Source organism: Melozone crissalis, unplaced genomic scaffold, assembly GCF_028551555.1.
Source record: "Melozone crissalis strain CALT ecotype California unplaced genomic scaffold, PUWL_Pcris_2 ptg000016l_1, whole genome shotgun sequence".
NCBI classification, from domain to species: domain Eukaryota; kingdom Metazoa; phylum Chordata; class Aves; order Passeriformes; family Passerellidae; genus Melozone; species Melozone crissalis.
Window position 1 is genome coordinate 53941972 of NW_026535794.1, and position 19662 is coordinate 53961633.

Genomic DNA, 19662 nt, shown 5'->3' on the forward strand with positions numbered 1-19662 from the left:
GTGACATAATGCCCAGATGCCCTACTTATTTATAATAATTTCCAATTTTTTTTAAATCACCATTTATCAAGGTCACAGGTAATCCTACACCTGTCAAAACCCACTGGAACATGCAGAGTCGGGCGTATAAAATCATAGATGTTATTTGTTTATGTAGACATTCCTTCATGATTATACTTAATGATTTGAACTCCAGAATTATATTACTTCTTGTGAAAAGCTGCTCATTAATCTTAGGTTGTTGCATTTGCTCTGCATGAAGAAAGTATACATTTAATTTAGAGAGAAAAAATTATCTTTGTGTCCATTATAAATCCAGACTGTCACAGTGAGACACACTTGCAAAATACCCACACCTACACCTGCAGCTGAACCTCCAACCTGGCTGGGGTGGGTTATGTTATGATACCTCGACTCAAATAATGTCTTAGCTTCCTAGAAACTTAATCCACCTTTTTAGAGGATAAAAACCTTTCTGGACAACTTTGGAGGCAGAGTGTGTTAGCTGTTGTTGAGAAACTCCAGGCAGTTACTATACCCTCCCAGAGTGTAAGGCTAGAAATATCCAGGGGTGGTCTGATGGTTTCAAACTGAATGAATAATCTTCTCCATTTTCTGATGACAGGCTCTAGCAAACTGCTGTCTAGCACCACAGAACCAAGCTGTAGATGGCAACCAAGCTGAGTCTGAATGGTTCACCTCTGTGACTATATGCTGCACAAAGTGTCCCACAGAACAGAGTATGTAGCGAAGGAACTTTCAGCTGTGTTATTTTGGGCTGTCACTGCATAACAACAGGGTGATACTTGTACGAGCTACCTGTAGCAAAGAGAACTATTGTTCTGTCTTTCTTCAATACTTGGAACAGGATGCTCCTCTCTTGCCTCCTTTCACAGTAAATATTCCTTTGAAAAATTAGGGACTGGAAGAATTTAGGCAACCCCAAGAATTCTAACACCATGGCATTATCATAATTTGTGAGACTTCTAGGAAAATTCTTTCGAAATTTTTAACAAATGCAAAGTCATGATAACAGATGAGTTCACAGTGGATTAAAAAAAGACCAGAAAAAAAAAGAACAGTTATTCTCTTTTGTGGGAGTTGTTTTCTTTTTTACTTACTTGCCTGGGGAACTTAGCTTAATTTGTAAGAGGTAATTAGAACCTTGACATTATATACTTGAAGTTCTCCATATTGTTAAAGGCTTTCTAGTTCAGGGCTTTAGACAATAAAAGTAATGCTACCTTCAAGCTAACTATTTTAAATGAAACAATCTGATGCTTAGATCCCTCTCCTCAGCAAGGCAAAACTGTATTTTCTTCAAGTGAATTTTCAGTTACTTATTTTTTTCCCTTTGGGTCAGGAGCATGCATTAATTTGTTCCTAGACAGTCTTTTCTAAGGATATCACTATTCTCAAATCCCAGCCTTTTAGAATCCAGCTTTTTCTACCCAAAGGCTACCTTGTCCATAGAAGAAAAATGCACAAAAAGCTTTTCTTCCAAAGCTGTCTTTGCATTAGAAATTCAGTGTTGCATGGTAAACTACTGTTGACAGCAGGTTTTCAGTAAAGTTTGTAACTAAACACACAGAGAGACATAGAGATCATTGCCAAAGCAGACCCAACAGTGTCCTTGCTCTTTGAACGTCTGCTGAGGGGTGTGAAAAGGGAAACCAGCAAGTTAATCAGCTCAATTTCTCCACTGAAACAGAAGTCCAGGCAACAGGAAGGCCTCTCTTCCTCCTTCCAGTTTCCTACAGTAGTCAAACTACTTCAGCCCAAGAATTAAAGCAGCATCAGGTCCACATCACAGGTGAGCTTTGATTGCAGATGGAAGAGGCAAACCTGAGTTAACCTTGTTCTTCATTGCTTTTGTTCCCCATATTTCTAAGCAGGGAAGGGAGGATAAAACATATTTGACTCTTCCTACCCACAGCTGGATTTACTACCCACCTTTCCATAGCATGCATTTGTGCATCCTCTCAAGCACAGGCTCTGTACAAGTGTGAGTCAGCCTGGGAAACACTTGTCAATGCCAGGTGAGATATGAAGAAGAAAGAATACAGCTTTATTTGGAGGCTGGCAAATCTATTTCTATTTGCCAACCTTTGAAGCTCAGTGCAGCTATATTTGAGAATGAGGACTATGTGATATTAAAGTAAAAGGAAGCAAATAAATACAGTGTTTTCCCACAATATTTTCCTTCTAGCAAGCTTCTCGGGCCTGAAGCAAACTTTTAGTTTGAGCAGCCTTCAGGGAATCAACTTGCTGACCTGCCATCCTCAAATGGCTCTGTGTATAATGCTATAGTCCCTGTGAGCAAATCAATTATCCACTGGAGGAGAAGCTTTGCAGGCCTACACAAAAATGCAGGACCTGTCTCAATAGTCAATCTAGTCATTCCTGCCTGAACACAGGGGGAGAAAGAAGTATAGCATCCCTTCTATCTCTTTTTGTATTTGCAGTATAATTTACTGATCCTATTACTCTCATTATTGCTATTGAGACAGGCGACTTCTGAGATGTGTATTATTGCAAGCATTGCAATAAGCTCTCCTGCTAACCACTGTTCACTGAAGCCTTTTGCACAATCCCACTTTTCTTCACTTCTGACACTGACAAATTATTATTGCTTGAATTGTTTAGTGTTTTCTTTTGTGGACTGAATTATATGTTATCCCTAATTTAAATAAAATGGGTTTGACAATTTCCAAGAGTGCAATTTTTAGAGGGAAGCCGAAAAAAAATTGTTTAAGTCATGTTTGACAAGATACAAGTTTAGCAACCTTTATTGTTATAGCTCCAAGGCTTTCTAATCTCCATGAAAATACACTCAAATTATGGCCTTTGAATTATCGTGTAAGCTTTTTGTATGTGACTCGTCAGAGATAGGCACAAGCTCTGTTTAACTCCAAATGAACTCATTTTCTGGATGCCTACTTTGAAAGCTGAGTTTTGAATTACATAGGTGCTGGTCAGATGTGACTGCAGCCATTCCATGTTGCATAGATCAAGCTAATTCATGGTATTGGAATGTCTACTTTCTAATCAGGCCTTAGACATCTCAGATTTCCCAAAAATGAATTGATGCATTTAGCTTAATTTCTCTGCACATTGGTTTCCGGGATGCCAGCACTTCATTTGTTTCACTGGTATGGTGAGGAAAGAATTGACACAATTTGAAAATGCACTGATAATAATTATTTTTTTAAAATGCACTTTTGAGGAAATTAACAGTGCATAATTTCATGCATTCAGACTGTGCTTCAGATAACTTGGAACAACAACAAAAAGCATTAATTGAGATTAATTGCAAACTCCAAGAATAGTGTCTATCAATAAATATTGAAAAGGTTATGCAGAAAGAGAAGCATGGGATTGTGTGATTGAGTAAATCTTTCAACATAGATACATAAGGCACTCGCCAATTCTTGCTGACAGCCTTACAGAATGCAACTTCTTACTACTTGAGCAATTGAACATGCAAACTTATTAATATCCTCTGTTAGCAGAGGAAACCTTTATGCACACACTTTACACAGCTGAATTTGGAAAATGCCAAGCAAATTTAGATGAGTGCGTTAAGCACTGTATGAGCATAATCAAAATCTCTATGCTAGTAAGGCCCTGTACTGATAAATGCTACTGCAAGCAAAAAAAGTGATCCTTCATTCTTCACCTTCTCAGACTTTTAAATTTTTTTTTCCTTTCTATTTAAACAGTCACCACTGTATTTGTGGCAAAGAACATACTTTAAACTTTTCTGGCACCTAGAGTCAAAGGTGGTGTATTTAAATGTAATAAATATATATCAATATTTTGACAAAAAGCACTCTAGGTTTTTTGCCTTATTCCAGGAGAAAGGATCCATTTCACATACAGATGTACATTGACATATTAATATTGAATTTGTCACTGTTGTATGGCTAAATAAAAGCAATTTAACCCTAGTTTTTCTTCTAGATTGTTAGGGTTGTACCCATGAAACTGGGGTTGTTCAGACACATCTTTTATTCCCTACACATAATTATGAAACAGGCTATACATGCTTCACTATTGCATTTTACGTTCAGACCCATTGTGTAAAAGTGTAAAAATCTGATATTCCTCTTGACCTGTGTCTTCACACTGCTTAGGCTGCTGCTGAAGACTTTGTACTGGATTAAGTAGATTAGTATTTTTCTAACATGCAGATGAGATGACTCAGTGCTTTTATAGATAATAAAATCATCAGTTAATGAACTAAGCTGCACTATAAACACACATTCTGTACACATACAAAGGCAAGTACTAAATATTGTTGAAAATTCTGCTTGCCATGGACTCTGCTTTAGAATATCTTTGTCATAGCATTTTTTTCTATCATCCATATATAATTCCATATTGTAATTGGAACTAAAAACATTCACAGGAGAAATAGTTCAAAATTACTGCAACTGCAACATGAATACACTTAGATGCTTTGAAATTAAAAAACCCCAAACTTCTTGGTAGTGTAGAGCACAAACAGTATTTCACTGTATCTAGTTATGAGCAGATAGTGTAATGTGACTAAAATGCAAAATGAATGTGACTGCTGCTTATTCCTTGGAACTGCAGTTAAAGAACAAAATAAATTTGTTGAACAGATTGGGGAGGGGTAAGTGGGGACAGGGAGGTGGGGAGAGGACATGGAGAAAGAAGACCAGATAAACAAAACTTAATGCATTCCAAAGTAATAAAACTCCCTGGTAAAACCCCAACTGACATTTTTAAACAGACAAGAAAAATAAAGGCTATAGACTCAAAATACAATCAGGAAAGAAAAGTAGGACAGAAGGGGGATTCAGAAGTTCAGAATACTCTGTGAAAATTAGAGAGGGCCCATGGCAAGAAGGCTTGATCCAGATACCTCTAAATTTTGGAGGACACTTGATAGCTTGAACAGGATTTGAGTGCTACAAAATTGCCTTTTTTTATAATGGACTTACAGCCAAACTCCATTTCCAAACTCTGGGATAGTATGAGAGTGTATTTTGATTCACATCCTGAATCTTCCACCCATGTCTGCTGGAAATCTTACATTAACGCAATTGTTGAAAAACCATGTGGTGAGCCAAGATTCTGTTTTCACCAGTTCAGTCTCCTGAGCTGTTCTAGGCCACCACTTTCGTCTGCTGGAAATAGTGTGTGAGGTTTGACCTGGGCATTTGAACGCCATTCTGCAGCACACAGACAGAGGTTTTATTGTAAGCTTCCATTTTCAGGACTTCAGTCCCTCCTACACAGTTCAGTAACCAGTTAATTTATATATTCTGCCTGAAGCACTCCCTCCGGCTTCATAGTACAATCTCTGAAATGAAGAAAATGTACATAAAAGCAGATACAGCCATTCCCAGGCCACTTATTCAGCTCTAGGCTGCCTGCTGGCATGAAGACACTTGTAGCCAGCTCAGTGTCCCAGGGCAGTCTGCAACACTGAATGATGGTCAGCCCTCTGCTGTGCTCTCCAAGCAGCTACCTTCCCACCATACAGCACTTTGCTATATCAGTTTTTCCACTATATTCCCTATGTGGCATCCCCATTCTTTCCAAGTCACTGTAAGATTTTGCTTTGGAATCAACTTGCTTGCAAGCAGGCTTTGTACTTACAGGAGGATTAGAGTGGGGAGGAAAAAAAAAAAGGACAGGTTGGCTGAAATAAGTAGCTTGTGAGTGCTAGAGATAATTTCTATACATTTTTTCCATGTGTAAAGTTCAAACAGTGGCTTATAGCAAGGTGTAAATTCTAATTTGTTCTTTTCCCTGCAATTTCAGTGATTCTGGTAGCTCCTGTATTCTGTGAATTTTCTAGCATGTACTAAGGGAAAGCTCACACCAGTGCCCTTTCCTGTGTGGGGACATTGACAAGGTCTCTGCTCTTTCAATTACCTAACTCCTCCAGCAAATTTACCAGAAGTGAGCCAGTAGATCCAGAATTATTTGGGGGAAATATGACCATGGACAGCACAATGAAAATAATAGAGCTGAAGATCAATATAATTATTTTACGACACCACCCTCCAACCCTCCCAAAATACCTACATACACAAACCATGCAAGAGGAATTGAAAGGACTTTTGGGCTCACTTAGTTTGGGTTTAAGAACTTTCCAATGTGCTCCATATGTAACCCCCCTCCCCACTACAGAAAGGTGAACAACAGGGACTGCCATTTAAGTTGATAACCCAGCATGTTTGCTAAGCAGCTTTTTTCTTAGCTCCTAACTCTTACATACTAACAGTTACCTCCCTGATGTCACGAAGGTATTTGCACATCCATTGGTAAAACAGTACTATACTAATACAGTGCCTTTTTTTCCCCAATAAATAATGCGCTACACGGCCACAGGTTTGTGCCTCCGCGTGCAGGAGTGGAAAACAGATTTCCTGTATTTCTAGAATTTTTATGATCTCAAAAAGTTGAACTGAAAAATTGAAGCATTAAGCTTTTCCCACAAGCAAGAAACGAGCCTGTGTATCCTAACTGGGACTATCAATTTTTCAAAAAGAAACACTCAGCTTTGAGGTTATTTTTTCTTTTGAAATATTGTGCAATATTAAAAAATATTTAAAATATTAAAAGCTATCCAATATTGTCAAATGGATAATAGCTTTAAATTTTAAAAAACCTGATTTTAAAATCTAAATTTGCATGTTTTGATACATTTTTTAAATTTAATTTGTTAACTGGAAAATTCATCAAATCTTATACATAAACTGAGGGTCTAGTATAGGTCCAGTTACAGGGAACTACTCTTTCAGTTAACTTCAACAGCAAATACCACAAAATTTCAACGTTACCATTTCTATCATGCTTCTATCAATTCAAAACTGCCAGAGACTTACTATTTTATAGGTGCACAATTTTTAAACCTGCAGTCATTTTTTGTATTTTGTACATAAAGCACATTTTAAATGCGGCATCCCTTACCTCATTCCGAAGGGATAGAAAAAGAAAAGTATTTCCTTTTCTCAGAAAAACAGCTCCATTCGTTTTTGGCACATTTCAATTTTAGCAAGAGTCCCATCAGAGAGGTATGGGGGTCCTCCTGCAGTGTTTTCCTGGAGGCACGTGTTAGACTCATTACCTTGTACCTCCCTTGTGATCCTGGTGAGACTAACACAGGAGTGGAAACTTCAAGCAGCATTTCCTACAGAAACTGGCTGGCAGGTGAAGACAGGCTGATGCTTTTAGCACAGGAATACAATGTAAGAAAGAAAGCAAGCTGAGAACTTGCAGCCCATGATTTTGTCACACTGATTATAAGGGACATGGGAATTTGGATAGCTTTGGCTTTAAAAAAAAAAGAAAAAAAAAAGCATGAAGACTGTAGGTTACTTTATTCCACTATCTAATAATTCTATTTATATTTAAGCAACAAAAGAAGTGAGACACCGAAATAGAAGTTTTTTCTTTAACTGTGCTTCAGGAGGGGCTTGGAAAAGTAATCTATATGAGGGCAAAGGTATATTTCTTTTTTTATTAACATAGACATTTTGCAAAATAAAGTTGCAACTTTTGGTTGCCTTTTATTATGATTTTTATTTATTACCTTCTGAGCATTTCCTTTCAAGAAAAAAATATTTTATGAAAACACTCCGGCAGAAATACCAGAATATGTTTTTGGATCTCTAAGGAGATTTTGTCTCATGATTCATCCTGCACAATCTGATTCCAAATTATTGCTTTTTATGTTCAAATATTTTCTTATGTAAGCAGGAATTCATACACTCATAGCATGGGAAAAATGTGGTAAATCATATTCCAATGCACACATACAACTTGTCATGTTTAACTCCAAAGGATTTTTAAATAGTCCAAAGAATAACACAAATAAAATGAAATGCAAATAAAGCTAATTCTAAAAGTAGAAAGAAAAAATGTGTTCCTCACATATATTTCTGAAATATTTCACCTAATTAATGTTTGTTATATAGTACTCAGATATAGGTTTTCATAGTTTTATTGACAACAATGACCAGCAATTTATTTTCAAACTCTACATGTAATTCACCAATCCTCAAAATCTTGCTGTAATAAGCAAACAAATTATATTTAAGAAGAAAAAGACAAAAATGACGGTGAACTACCTCATTATGGCCAAACTTAAAATCTGTGAGAATAAGTTCTGGAACCTAAGGGCTCTGAGAGTGATTTCCAGCGCTGCAGCCATTGGGTTCTTTAATTGTGCATGGCAAAGGTGGTGGAATAACCTTGGCCAGGGCACACCCTGCCCTGCCCCTTTAAACAGATGCCCAAGGAGGACACACTCTGCTCGGGGACATCCAGGCCTCTCACTGACCAACACCAGTGTGCTGCCATTGCAGCCAGCACAAGGAGGAATTTGCTCTCCCCTCCTCGGTGCCTTTCCTGCAGTAAGAACAGGTTTCTGCAGAAAATCATCCAGCCACTGAGCCTTACCACTTGCCCTTTCACCTGTCCCGCTAAAATTCCCTGAAATTCCCCTAATAATTTAATAAGATTAGAGTGTGTTTAACCCAAAGAGCTATTAAATTTGGATTTCATCCCATCTCAAGGCTTGCTTTTGCCACAAGGCCTACCAAACACTGCCAGACAGTAATGCTTGGCCAAGAATAGATTCATTGGTTGATAGCTGTTCTTCTGTAAATGAGCTCATCCTACCACTATCCAATTCTACCAATTTCTTCATCCACATGTTGTTTCTTGTAATTCATCTGGGTTTCAATCTTCTGGAAGCACAGTAAACTCTTTTCAATATCTCTGTATTATCTCCATGAGAATCCCAGCTCCAGAAAATGGGTCAAGGGTGCTCCTGCAATGTAAACTCTTACTTTGTTCTCCACAAGTTACTCTCAGTTATTATACAAAACAACTGATGCCATTATAACCCAGTCTTAGTACCTCTCTTTGTCTTTAAATGTGCTCTCAAAGACTCATCATCTCACTGATAAGTGTTTTGGTTTTTGTTTGCTAGTTATTAAAGTTTTTTGTCTGATAATAGAGAAATAATTTTCCTCCCAGCTGTTTTGGCTCTGCAAGGCATTTAAGTACACAGAACCACCATCGGCCTGGAAAGGATCCTAAGGGCTCCCCCAGTCCCTGATCCAGTCCGCAGCCCACCCTCTAATCCACAGTAGTTCCAAAAGTCCATTATTAACAGATATTCATCCAGCACAGCTGTGAGAACTCATCAAATATTCCTATGAGCAGCATAAATTTTCCAGCAGTCTTCAGAAACTTACCAGCATCCTTTATGCTGGAAAGGTTTTCCTAACATCTAATCAGTGCAATATAAGCTCATTATTCCTACTACATGGGCATGCTAAAAAAAGAATTCCTGGTAGTTTGCATCAGTTTTCCAAATATTTGAGGACTTTTATTATATCCTTACTCCATCTTCTCTACTTTAGTTTAAACAGACCCAAATTAAGGCAACAGTTCATCACTTGGAACGCCTTAAGTCGTCTGAATGTTGCCTGTAGGATTCTACAGGATGTTGCCAGAAGCTTTCACTACAACAAATGGAGCCAATGCCACTGGCCACAGCTAAGCCCACCAGCAGAGGTGGCAGAGCCTCTGGGACAACATAATTGAAAAAGAGAAAAGCACTGCATCCCAACAGCACCTGTGAGAGGAATAGGGATATGTGAGAGAAACAGATCTGAGGACTCAAACTTCAGTGAGAAAGGAGAAAGAAGTGCTACAGGCATCGCAGCAGAGATTCCTCTGTAAGGATAGGAGAACAAGTTTCTTACCTTCCATTTCCAAATATCTCTTCATACTCAAGGGGAGGAGAGCAAGCTCCTTTTCTCCCATTTCCAAATTCTTCTTTGTATTCCAGGAGAGAGGAAAGTTTGTTACCTTCCATTTTTAAGAGACTCTTCGTACTCGAGGGGAGGAGAGGGCAAGGTTCTTCCCTTCCAGCTCCAAATGGCTCTTGATACTCAAGGAGAGAAGGGAAAAGAGTCCCCTACTTCCACAAGGTCCTCTACCTCCGCAAGCTCCTCTTCCTCAAGGTTTTCTCTGAGTGGCCAACCCACTCCTTTTATCACCTTTACCTTAATTAGCCACAGCTGTGACCCCCTTAAGGGCAAGACTGTTCCTCTTGTTTTGTATTTAGTTCACCTGTGTCTTATCAGGGGCTAGGTTGCCTGTTAAGGTCATTAGAGCTCATCCAGTATTTTCTGGGTTTCTTCTTTTTAAACAGTTTCCTTGCCAGTTTCCATCAATAAGGGGCAATTCTGTGGAAAAGTATTTTTTTTATTTAGGAAAGATTTTCTTTAAAATATATCTTACCCTTTAGCCAAATAAAAAAGGGAAGCATCAAAGTAATTTTATACTTGCACAGTAAACATAAACTTGGCATGTGTGCTATACGGTAGACTTGCTTGCTGTGAAACCATCTGATTTATTGGGGTTGAAGTCAGACAGCCAGGTAGGTTTGACATATTTTGTCACAAAATATCCAAGATTGTCTAGACAAAGATGCTATTTTTGGCTCAGAACCAGTGTTTGCCTGCAGATCCTTGAGGTGTAGCACAACAGTCTGGTACTACACCAATATATGTTTGTATCTAAGCATGTGTCAGCAGTGTCCTGGCTTTCTGGGCTTTCAAAACAAAACAAAACAACATTGCAGCCAATTGACAAAGGAAAATGATTACTCACCTTTATCTGCTATTCATTAGATCACATTTTGAATCCTCCCAATTTTGGTTCCCAGTGTAAGACGTTGGTAAACTGGAGTGAGTTGAGTGAAGGCCAACAGAATGGTCGGGGCTGGCACTCCTGCCCTGTGAGCAGAAGCTGCAAGAGAGAGGTTGTTCAAGCTGCAGACACGATGGCTTTGGGAACACCTCACAGCAGTCTGTCCATATCCACAGGGAACTTAGCAAGAATGCAAATTCCTCTGATGCTGGGGCATGGTAGATGAATGAGAAACAACAGTCCCAGACTAAAAGAGGAGAAGTTCCAACAGGAACAAATTGTCCAAGGATCTCTGTGAGGACAGCAAAGCACTGGGACAGGCTGCCCAGGAAGTTGTGGAGTTTTTGCCATGGAGGCTTTAAACACCCGACCCAAAAAAGCCCTGAGCAATCTGATCCAAATGCTGAATTCAATATTAACTCTGAGTGGGATGTTAGAGCAGATGCCTATCTGATATCACTTCCAACCTGAGAGAGCCCATTGAAGACCATCTTCCAAATTCTCTCATGATTACCTTTGGGTTATGCAAGCCACTGAACGTATTCCCATTTTCTCAAGGAAGGCCGAAGTACAGAACAAATCCATGAAAAGTATTACAAATTATAATGAGGGAAAAAATGCAACAATTTGGACTGCAAAATGTTAATTGTGAATAGAATTGGTAACAGGATGTCTTAATTGTTAGCAGGAACACTTAAGACTGTGACTTAGAAAATCTCTAGCTATTTTGACACTTTTTTTGGGAGCCAGGGTTGATTAAGATTCAAACAGGAATAGTCCAAGTCTTACAGTTCTGGTCTTCAGTTCATATAGTCCATTAAAGGGCTGTATCTGATTAGCCCATTATGCACTTTTCTGTATTCTCAAATGCTTAATAATAAATGATGGAGGAAGATGCAGGTCAGATTAATTTGTGTTTTTGACTCTGTATGTGTGCATTAACATTACTGAATGGTCTGTTACTGCTTAATCAAGCCCACAACATAAATTTTTGCATTGATTAGGTACCATGCAGCTGCCCCAAGTTCAGCTATTCAAAGTTATGGCAGACATCTAAGTCAGATGTTACTGCTATTGCTCCTACATGTTAGCAAATGCCCCAGATAAAACAGGCCAGGAATGTTCCAATTAAAAACAAAAATAGGTACGAGACCTTTTGCTGGAAAAGGCATACACTTGATCAAATTCATCAGGCTAAATACTCTTTTTTTATTTGCCCTGAAACACAGCTGGAAGCGTTTCTGCATAGGGCATTGGTTGGTGCGCAGCAAAACTATTGAAGAGACAAAAGTCACGACTGTAGGCAACGTGATGACATGGGCTCTCTTACTGAAGGACAGACCTCTGCTGGAAGGTTGTGTACCCATAGCTTCCATTTCACCCAGAAGCCAATTTGTGTTGATAGATTGTGTACATACATTTTCCACAAACACTGGAAGTGGGTTTCATCTCAAGTAGCTTTAGACACTTATAAGATGTACGGGATATATAAGAGCTGCTCTGTTAGATTCCCTTTATTGTCAGCAGGGAGAAGTAAGTACCAAGAAAATGATTCATCTGACCTGTCTTAGAAATCTGCTGAAGGACGAGATGACTCATACTTGAGCAAATTGTATTACCTTCCATTGATGGGAAAAGAAGTTCAGACAAGAAGCCTGACTGCAAGTAAATCCCACACAAGAAAACAACACTGATCCATAAATCTGGGACCAACAGGAGTTCTATAATAAAATGGACAAACAGCCTCATTCCTACAGAAGAGCAGCATTTTCAGTCTACCTGCTTCAGATGTTATTAAAACAAACCCACGCTAAGAAGTATTACATTGCTATGATCAAAATTACAAGTCATACAAGATTGAAAATCAAACTTTTTAATGTATTGAAGGATTTTTACATTGATAAAGCCATGGGAGATGAGAATGATAGTTTCTTTTTCAGAATCTTTATATATCTGGACCATATTACCTTAGCTTTATGTATCCGCACCTTTATTTGGCCACCAACCAGGACCTTCTGAGTATCATCAAGTATAACTTGGAGCAAGTAGCAAAAAAAAAAAAACTTCTTTGGAACTCCCCTTGTTTCCCTCTGGGAGAGTAAAGTTCCTCCTAATCTGAAATCTATAGGGTATCACTCTAACCAACAAAGAGTTCACAATCTGCTCACCACAAGTCTTTCTATTCCTATAATTTCATCATTATAAATAGCAATTTCTAGAGCCTTCTTTGAGGAATTATGTAAAATATACCTAAATCTACCTCCTTTTGTCTTTTTAATTTTTTTTCAAATGAAAAATCCTCGATTTTTTCTCTGATGACTGCAGAAGAAAGTTAAAAACTTGACTAGGAGAAAGTGCTCAGCCAGAATCAAAAGAAACACACACAGAAGTCCCAGAGCTGCCCTGGTGGGCTGTAAGGCTGCCAGGCAGTCTCCCAACCCCAGAGCTCAGCATCACACCCTGCCTAAGCCCTCTGTCCTCCCCGCTGTAGTGCTCAGCTCTGCTGCCATTCCGGCTGCCCAGAGTGACTCTCTGAGTCATCACAGTTTCAGCACCACATAATCCTGAAAGGGATGTGAACAGAATAAGCTGAGGCTGCCGGGGGAAATGCACACACACCAAAAGAAAAGGGAAGCCAAAATGATAGGGACACGGTAAGTGTGGTCACCAGACAAAAACATGACACATCCAGAAAGTTGAGGAAAGGAAAAAATTTCCTGGGTGTCTCCACAGTAGCAATGCAGAGTTTTGAGTGTGACAGAAAGAGCACAACATTCGCATGGAGAGGTCATCACCTTCCCCACCACGGAGATAAGTAACCAGAGAGTACAAACTTTCATTGAAAGGGAGGTGAAAGCTTCTAGCAGGTGATGATGATGGGCATTCAGCAAACTGCAGACTCATTTAGAAAAACTGCAGAAAGTTTTTCAATAATTTATGCTGGATCTTCTTAATAAAGAGAAGTGAAGCTTATTTTTGAACATTGTAATCACAGAAAAGTGGTGAAGAGTTCTCTTCCTTCTCATTTTCTCTAAGGGAGAAAAACCTGCCATGCTGCTTTCTCACAATTTAGCACACGGGCACCAAAATAACAATGCATCTCTGAGGGTAATTTTGACCTGAGTGGCTGATCACCATTTTGAGGCTGTGGTCACACATTCTGACCTTAGTGCAGCAGAGCCAAGTGAAGACACTGCCAGCCTTGCCTTGTCCCCAGCTGTTTATCTGCACCATTTGCTGGGGCTACTGACTTGTGAACCTGCTGGCATAGTATTCAGTCAAGTGCTCTCTGCTTCAATAAAAGCAAGTCAGATGAGCTGATATGTCATAAATATAAATTCTTCTCCAGGCTGAGCTGCTGCAACTCACTGGGTCCTGAGGTGATCAATCACCTAAGCAGTCACCAGCACTACCAGGGAGCTCAAACCTTAGTTACCTTTGGCCAAGGACTGTTTCTTAATGGAGAATGGAGACCAACCCTTTGCCCCTCATGCTGCTGAATTCTAAGATATCCGTGCTTTTTCCCTGACAACTCTCTCCCTACAAACTCTGCCTTTAAGTCATGCTAAAAATTTTTCTCTGACTTTTCTGCGGCCTTGGCCATCAGCTTCTTTAGTGTTTCTGCTGTCTTCAGCCTGCCTCCTTCCCTGGCAGTTTGTCCAATGTCTCTCCAGCAGAGGCCTACTCCCATCTTGTTCAGATCCCTGCAGCTGCTGTGCATTTTGACTCATAGTTCCCAGTGCTTTGGTTGTCTGCTCAGTAAAGGAGCTTAAATCCTTCTTGGCAGGGTAGCAAAGTGCATGGATTCTCCAGGAAAAAAATAAATCAGCTGGTCCTTGCTCTGCATTGAAACTAGGCACAGAAAATGCCTAGTTTCAATGGAGAGATAACTCAGTAACTCTCCAGTCCAGGAGGTATGATGGGCTGGCTTTTGGAAAGGGACACTGAGAAATGTGCATAGAGCATCCTTGTGTTTAAGGAGTCTTACCCATTCTTCTCTATGGATTCATCCCCGAGTGATTGATGGGTGATCTGAAGGAAAACAGATTACTTTTGCTCTGTGGTCTGAGCTGCCCTTTCCTTATGTCTGAAGTGTGGCCTTGCTGGCTCTCTTCAGCCTGAGCCTGCTGTTGTGGAACCAGCCTTAACAGGGCACTCTCAGCTCCCAGCACTACAGTGTGTACCTTTAATATCAGTCTCTGGATCATGATTTCACTTTCAAATGAGATACACAATAAAATTTGAAGTGGCAGAGAGATATATATCCTCACAGAGGTGCATACTGTTAAATATTACAGCTGATTTCTCCCCAGAATATTCCTACACTGCTGTGTTGCTACATGTATCTTGGTTGGTATGGTTTAACTAAGAAAACACGCTTGTAAATGCAGCAGAAATCATCAGTAATTCTCTTTCTTCCTATTTTCCAACATGTATCTCATGACCTCAGTCCATGTCTAATGTGAGAGGGTCCACAATTGTATTGATTTTGTGTGGAAAGGGTTTCATAATGGGGGGCTACAGGGACAGCTTCTGTGAGAATTTGCTTCTCCTTTTCTGGGTAATAAACTAAAATAATTACCGCAAGCCAAGTCAGTTTCTCCCCTGATGGTAACTGGTGAGTAATTTCTCTCCATGTCTTTATCTCCAGCCACAATCCTTTGCTGTATTTCTGTTCCCCTGTCCAGCTGATGAGGGGAGCAGTGAAGTGGCTTTGGTGGGTACCTGGTGTCCAGCCAGGCTCAACCCACCACAACCATGTCTCATGCAGGGCCACAGGCAGGAAGCACTGTCCCTGTCATGACTGAGTCTTCTGCCATCGGATTTCTTGCTCAGTTTTCCAAGTTCATATAGAGCCTGAGCTGTTACCTGAACCTTTTGTGTTTTCCCAGAACTGGAATGAAACGTCTCAGGCTTCTGCAGTGCAGTTATCATTGTTCTCTGTCGTTGTGTAATCCCTCTTTGCTGGATGCAGCCCTATAAAACTGTTTAGGTCTTGTTCTCATTTGTTTTTATAAAGCCTAATTTCTTGAAAGGCTTCTTTGTATTGACTGCATATAACATTTTCTCCCTGAGATCTCTTTCTTCTGACCTGAAAACCTAATGCTCACTTTTCATTATTTCAAACTGTACCAACAGAACATCCTTCCTTGCTTTCCTTAGCAAATTTTGTAACTATTTGGCTTTGATCTTTCTGTGTTTTTTATAAAGTCAGGTCCACAAAATCTTCAAATAGCGTACAGTTGTTCGGTGGTTTGAAACAGAGCTAAATTAGAACTGCATTTTCAAACACAAAATTGTGTACATTTCAATGAAATTATTTGTTTACCCTTTTTATTACAATAATGAATCAAATCATGCATCATTTTACTGAGCAGAGGTAAATAGCTAAACTGTTTATCAGTCAGGTCTAAAACTAAAAAATAAATAGAATCGCCTTCTTCCTATTCTCCTTTGAAAACACAGACAGATTAAACATAGTGGAAAATATAAGAAACAGCATCAAACGTATGGCTGAGAGGGACCCAGAGCATGAGTTGTTTCATTCTCTCAATTTTTGCTATCCCAAGCCTAATATAAGAAGAACTTGTTCCTCCAGGAACTGCCCTAAACCATGGAAACTGAGTACATTGGTAAGGTTACAACAGTTTCTTCTAATGAGACTCTACTACTGTTTGAAAAAGGAAAAAGGAAAAAAAATGTACTGCTGTTTTTCAATCTGAAAGGGAGAACTGCAGTAAAAGGGCAGCTGGCTCTTAGCTAAACCAGCTGATTGGTGTGAGAGGGTACTTACTTGAGGGACAGCTCCCATATTGACCTCAGCTCTAGCAATTCATTTCTGATGGAAATCTGCAAATATATAGCCGTGCCTGATGAAGTCTGGCATCAGCATGCCCACTGTCCTCAGGTAGATAACTACAGGACAGATTGGTCTGCGTAGCCCACACCCCCAGTGTGTTGCTGGAGTTGGTGTTTCCAGTATTTGTCAGTCTAAAGAAGAAGCCTTGTGAAGAGTCAGCCTTAGATTGTACAGTGCACTTGACCACTGGCCAAGCCTACTCTTTGTTTCCTTCCTGCTAGGTGAAATCCTCCTCCCACCTTCCACCCACCTTCATCTTGGAATGGTATCATCATTACAAGCTTCACATTAATTAATTCACCTTTTTAACACACCTGGTTTTCCTTCCAATACTCACCTCTAGTGAAATGTTTCTCACATGGACTTTCTCTGGCCTTAACCTGACAGCAAGAAATCCAGATAAGCACATAGCTTAATAGCTATTTTTAGAAAGACACATCAACATAGGCCTCCATTGAAAGTATAAACAATAGCTGTGGGAGAAATGCATTTCAATACCCAGGCTCATGAAGGAAATGTCCATCCTCACAAGCTGGCTAAATATACCATGGTCTTTAGGAATACTTTAGAATACACACACAGCAGCTGGTGGAGCCAGGACTCATCTGAGGATCCATTGCAATAAGCCAGACAATTATTCACAGCATGAGAGAGCACTCTTGAAAAGCTGAGGCTGTGAAAGGTGTCTTCCTCAGGGGAACAACCTACAGATTGGAAGCTGAATTCCATATAGCATTACTACTTCTCTTGGAAACCTGAAATGCCAGTCAGTGTGACTAAGTAATGCTTTGGCTTCAGCTCCTCCTGCACCCTGGATCCTCTGGCCTCCTCATCCATCACATTTTCTTTTATATATATATATATATATATATTTATATATATATATGTGATTCCGGTATAGAATTACATTGTTCCCAAAACCCCAGTCTCTTTGGTTACCCATCTTGGACAGTGTCATTGCTGACATGAAATTCTTCTCTGGTGTGTTCACTAAAGGTTTCTCACTAAAGAACTATTTGAATCACACCAAACTGGGGCCCACAAGCAAGTTAGCATGGAAGAGACAATCACAGAAGTAGAACCTTAGATGAATGCAGAAACAAGATAGCTGGATGGCATGGTTGAAGCCACAGATGTGGGGATTTACTCCACAATAGCCAATAACCAATATGTTTTCTCAGCTAAGTCTTGCATGCAGTTTAGCCACAAGACCTGCAGTAAGCTTGCATTTCCCACTTCCTAAACTTAAATTTTGGTGTGCAATTCCTATTAGCCTGATTGTACCTTAATAAAACTGAAAGAGATCAGAGGAAATTTAGGGTTATTATCCCACTGTTCCAAAATAGCTTTCAGTGAGTCCTCAGCTGATCCCAGTACCTTGTTAGGACATGTAGGAAATTCTTTAACCTTAAGATTATAATAACAAAGGGTGAAATAGTGTAGAATGAGAGAATGAAAAAGAGAGAAGAAGCCCAACAGTGGCTGCCATAGTCAATGGTAAAGCAGACTCATAGAATAACCACAAACATTATTCTACATTGTGTTTTTCCTCTTATATTTTTAAACTCTCCCTCCCTGCCCCCCCCCCCCCCGTTTTGTTCTCAACAAAATGAGATATAGGAAAACACAGTTCAGAGAAGCCTGTTGTTTAAGAATATGTATCCTTTGGATAGAAGAGAAAGAAGAATATGTAAAACCCCCTCAATTATTTATACCTTTGCAAAATCAGATGTGAGTTTAATGCCAAATTTTTTACAATTATAATCTCCTTTACAGCACAATTCCTTTAATTGAAATACAGATCAAAGTAGTTTTTTATCAGATGGGATTCTAAAAATAAATATAATTTGTAGATATTTTGTAAATTTTCAGAAACTGAAAAAAACATTCAAATATTATGCACAGCATTTAAATAAAAACACCCTAAAAACTACTTGTGTAAAATAAGCTCAGTGTACCTGAGAATACCAAAGGGCATAATCCATCAAAGGACAATAATCACCTGTTGTGTTATAAACACAAATCAAGGGAGTATAAAACCTATGTGATGTCACAGTTTTATATTGAAACATAAATGTTAGCACCAGGATATATTTTGCTTTCTAGATACAGACGTGTGTTGCATTGCCCCTAGGTGAGCTCATTACATGCCAGGTTGGCTCTGGCTTGGTTTGCAGTGGATTTCTGCAAGTAGCTTTCTAACTGTGTGAGGGTAGTGATGTGTGCAGCTTGCTCCAGCATGAAACCTTTCAATAGTAGAAATTTCCTGAGTTGACAAAGACTATAGCCTTCCCCAGGAAAATGATGTGCTTGCTCAGCCTGCTTGTCTTCCACTGGTAGAAAAATTTTCACAAAGCATAAAATTCTAGATGCTGTGATATGAGTTACAGTTTGGAACCGGAAGTGTATTAACCCAAACTGATTGAAGTCAGGGATCCAAACTGAATCTCCTCTTTAGAATTTGAATTTTAAAAAGTTTTATCTTGATGTAAGTCAATTATACTGTTATATTTGCAACTGTATAGACATAGTAACATAGAAAAATAAGAATGTGAAATAGTAATATCTACTTAAAGAAGAATTGGGTTCTGAAATATTAAAGCTGACTTTTACTCTCTTTAGGAGAGATCAAAAATGCAGCAACAGCACAAAAGTATTATTAACTATCCCAAGCATTTGACAATGTGCATGTATTACAAAGATTAGGATGTCTTTAGATTCTAATTATCTACAATACTGGAAGACCACTATGCAGTTTATTCCTTCTAGAAAAAAGTACCTAGTTGGAAGATGAGTGGTCTAATTTCCCTTCTGGGCTTATGTAGGCATCAACTTGGCATATAGATTCATTCCTCACTCCCAGGTTGTCAGGTTAGAAGGAAGGGCAGGAAAAAAGACATGAGATGAGAAGCATTCAACTTTGTTCCATCTGAAATAAATGGGACATTGAAGATTCTGACCCAAAGTGATATGTAATATGCATAACAAGGAAATAAGTATTCTTGTACTTAAAAAAAAAAAAAATGGCCTTTCCTGTATTTGTTATTGTTTTGTGATTCTTCAGACTGAGAGGAAAGGAAAACAGCAAAAGC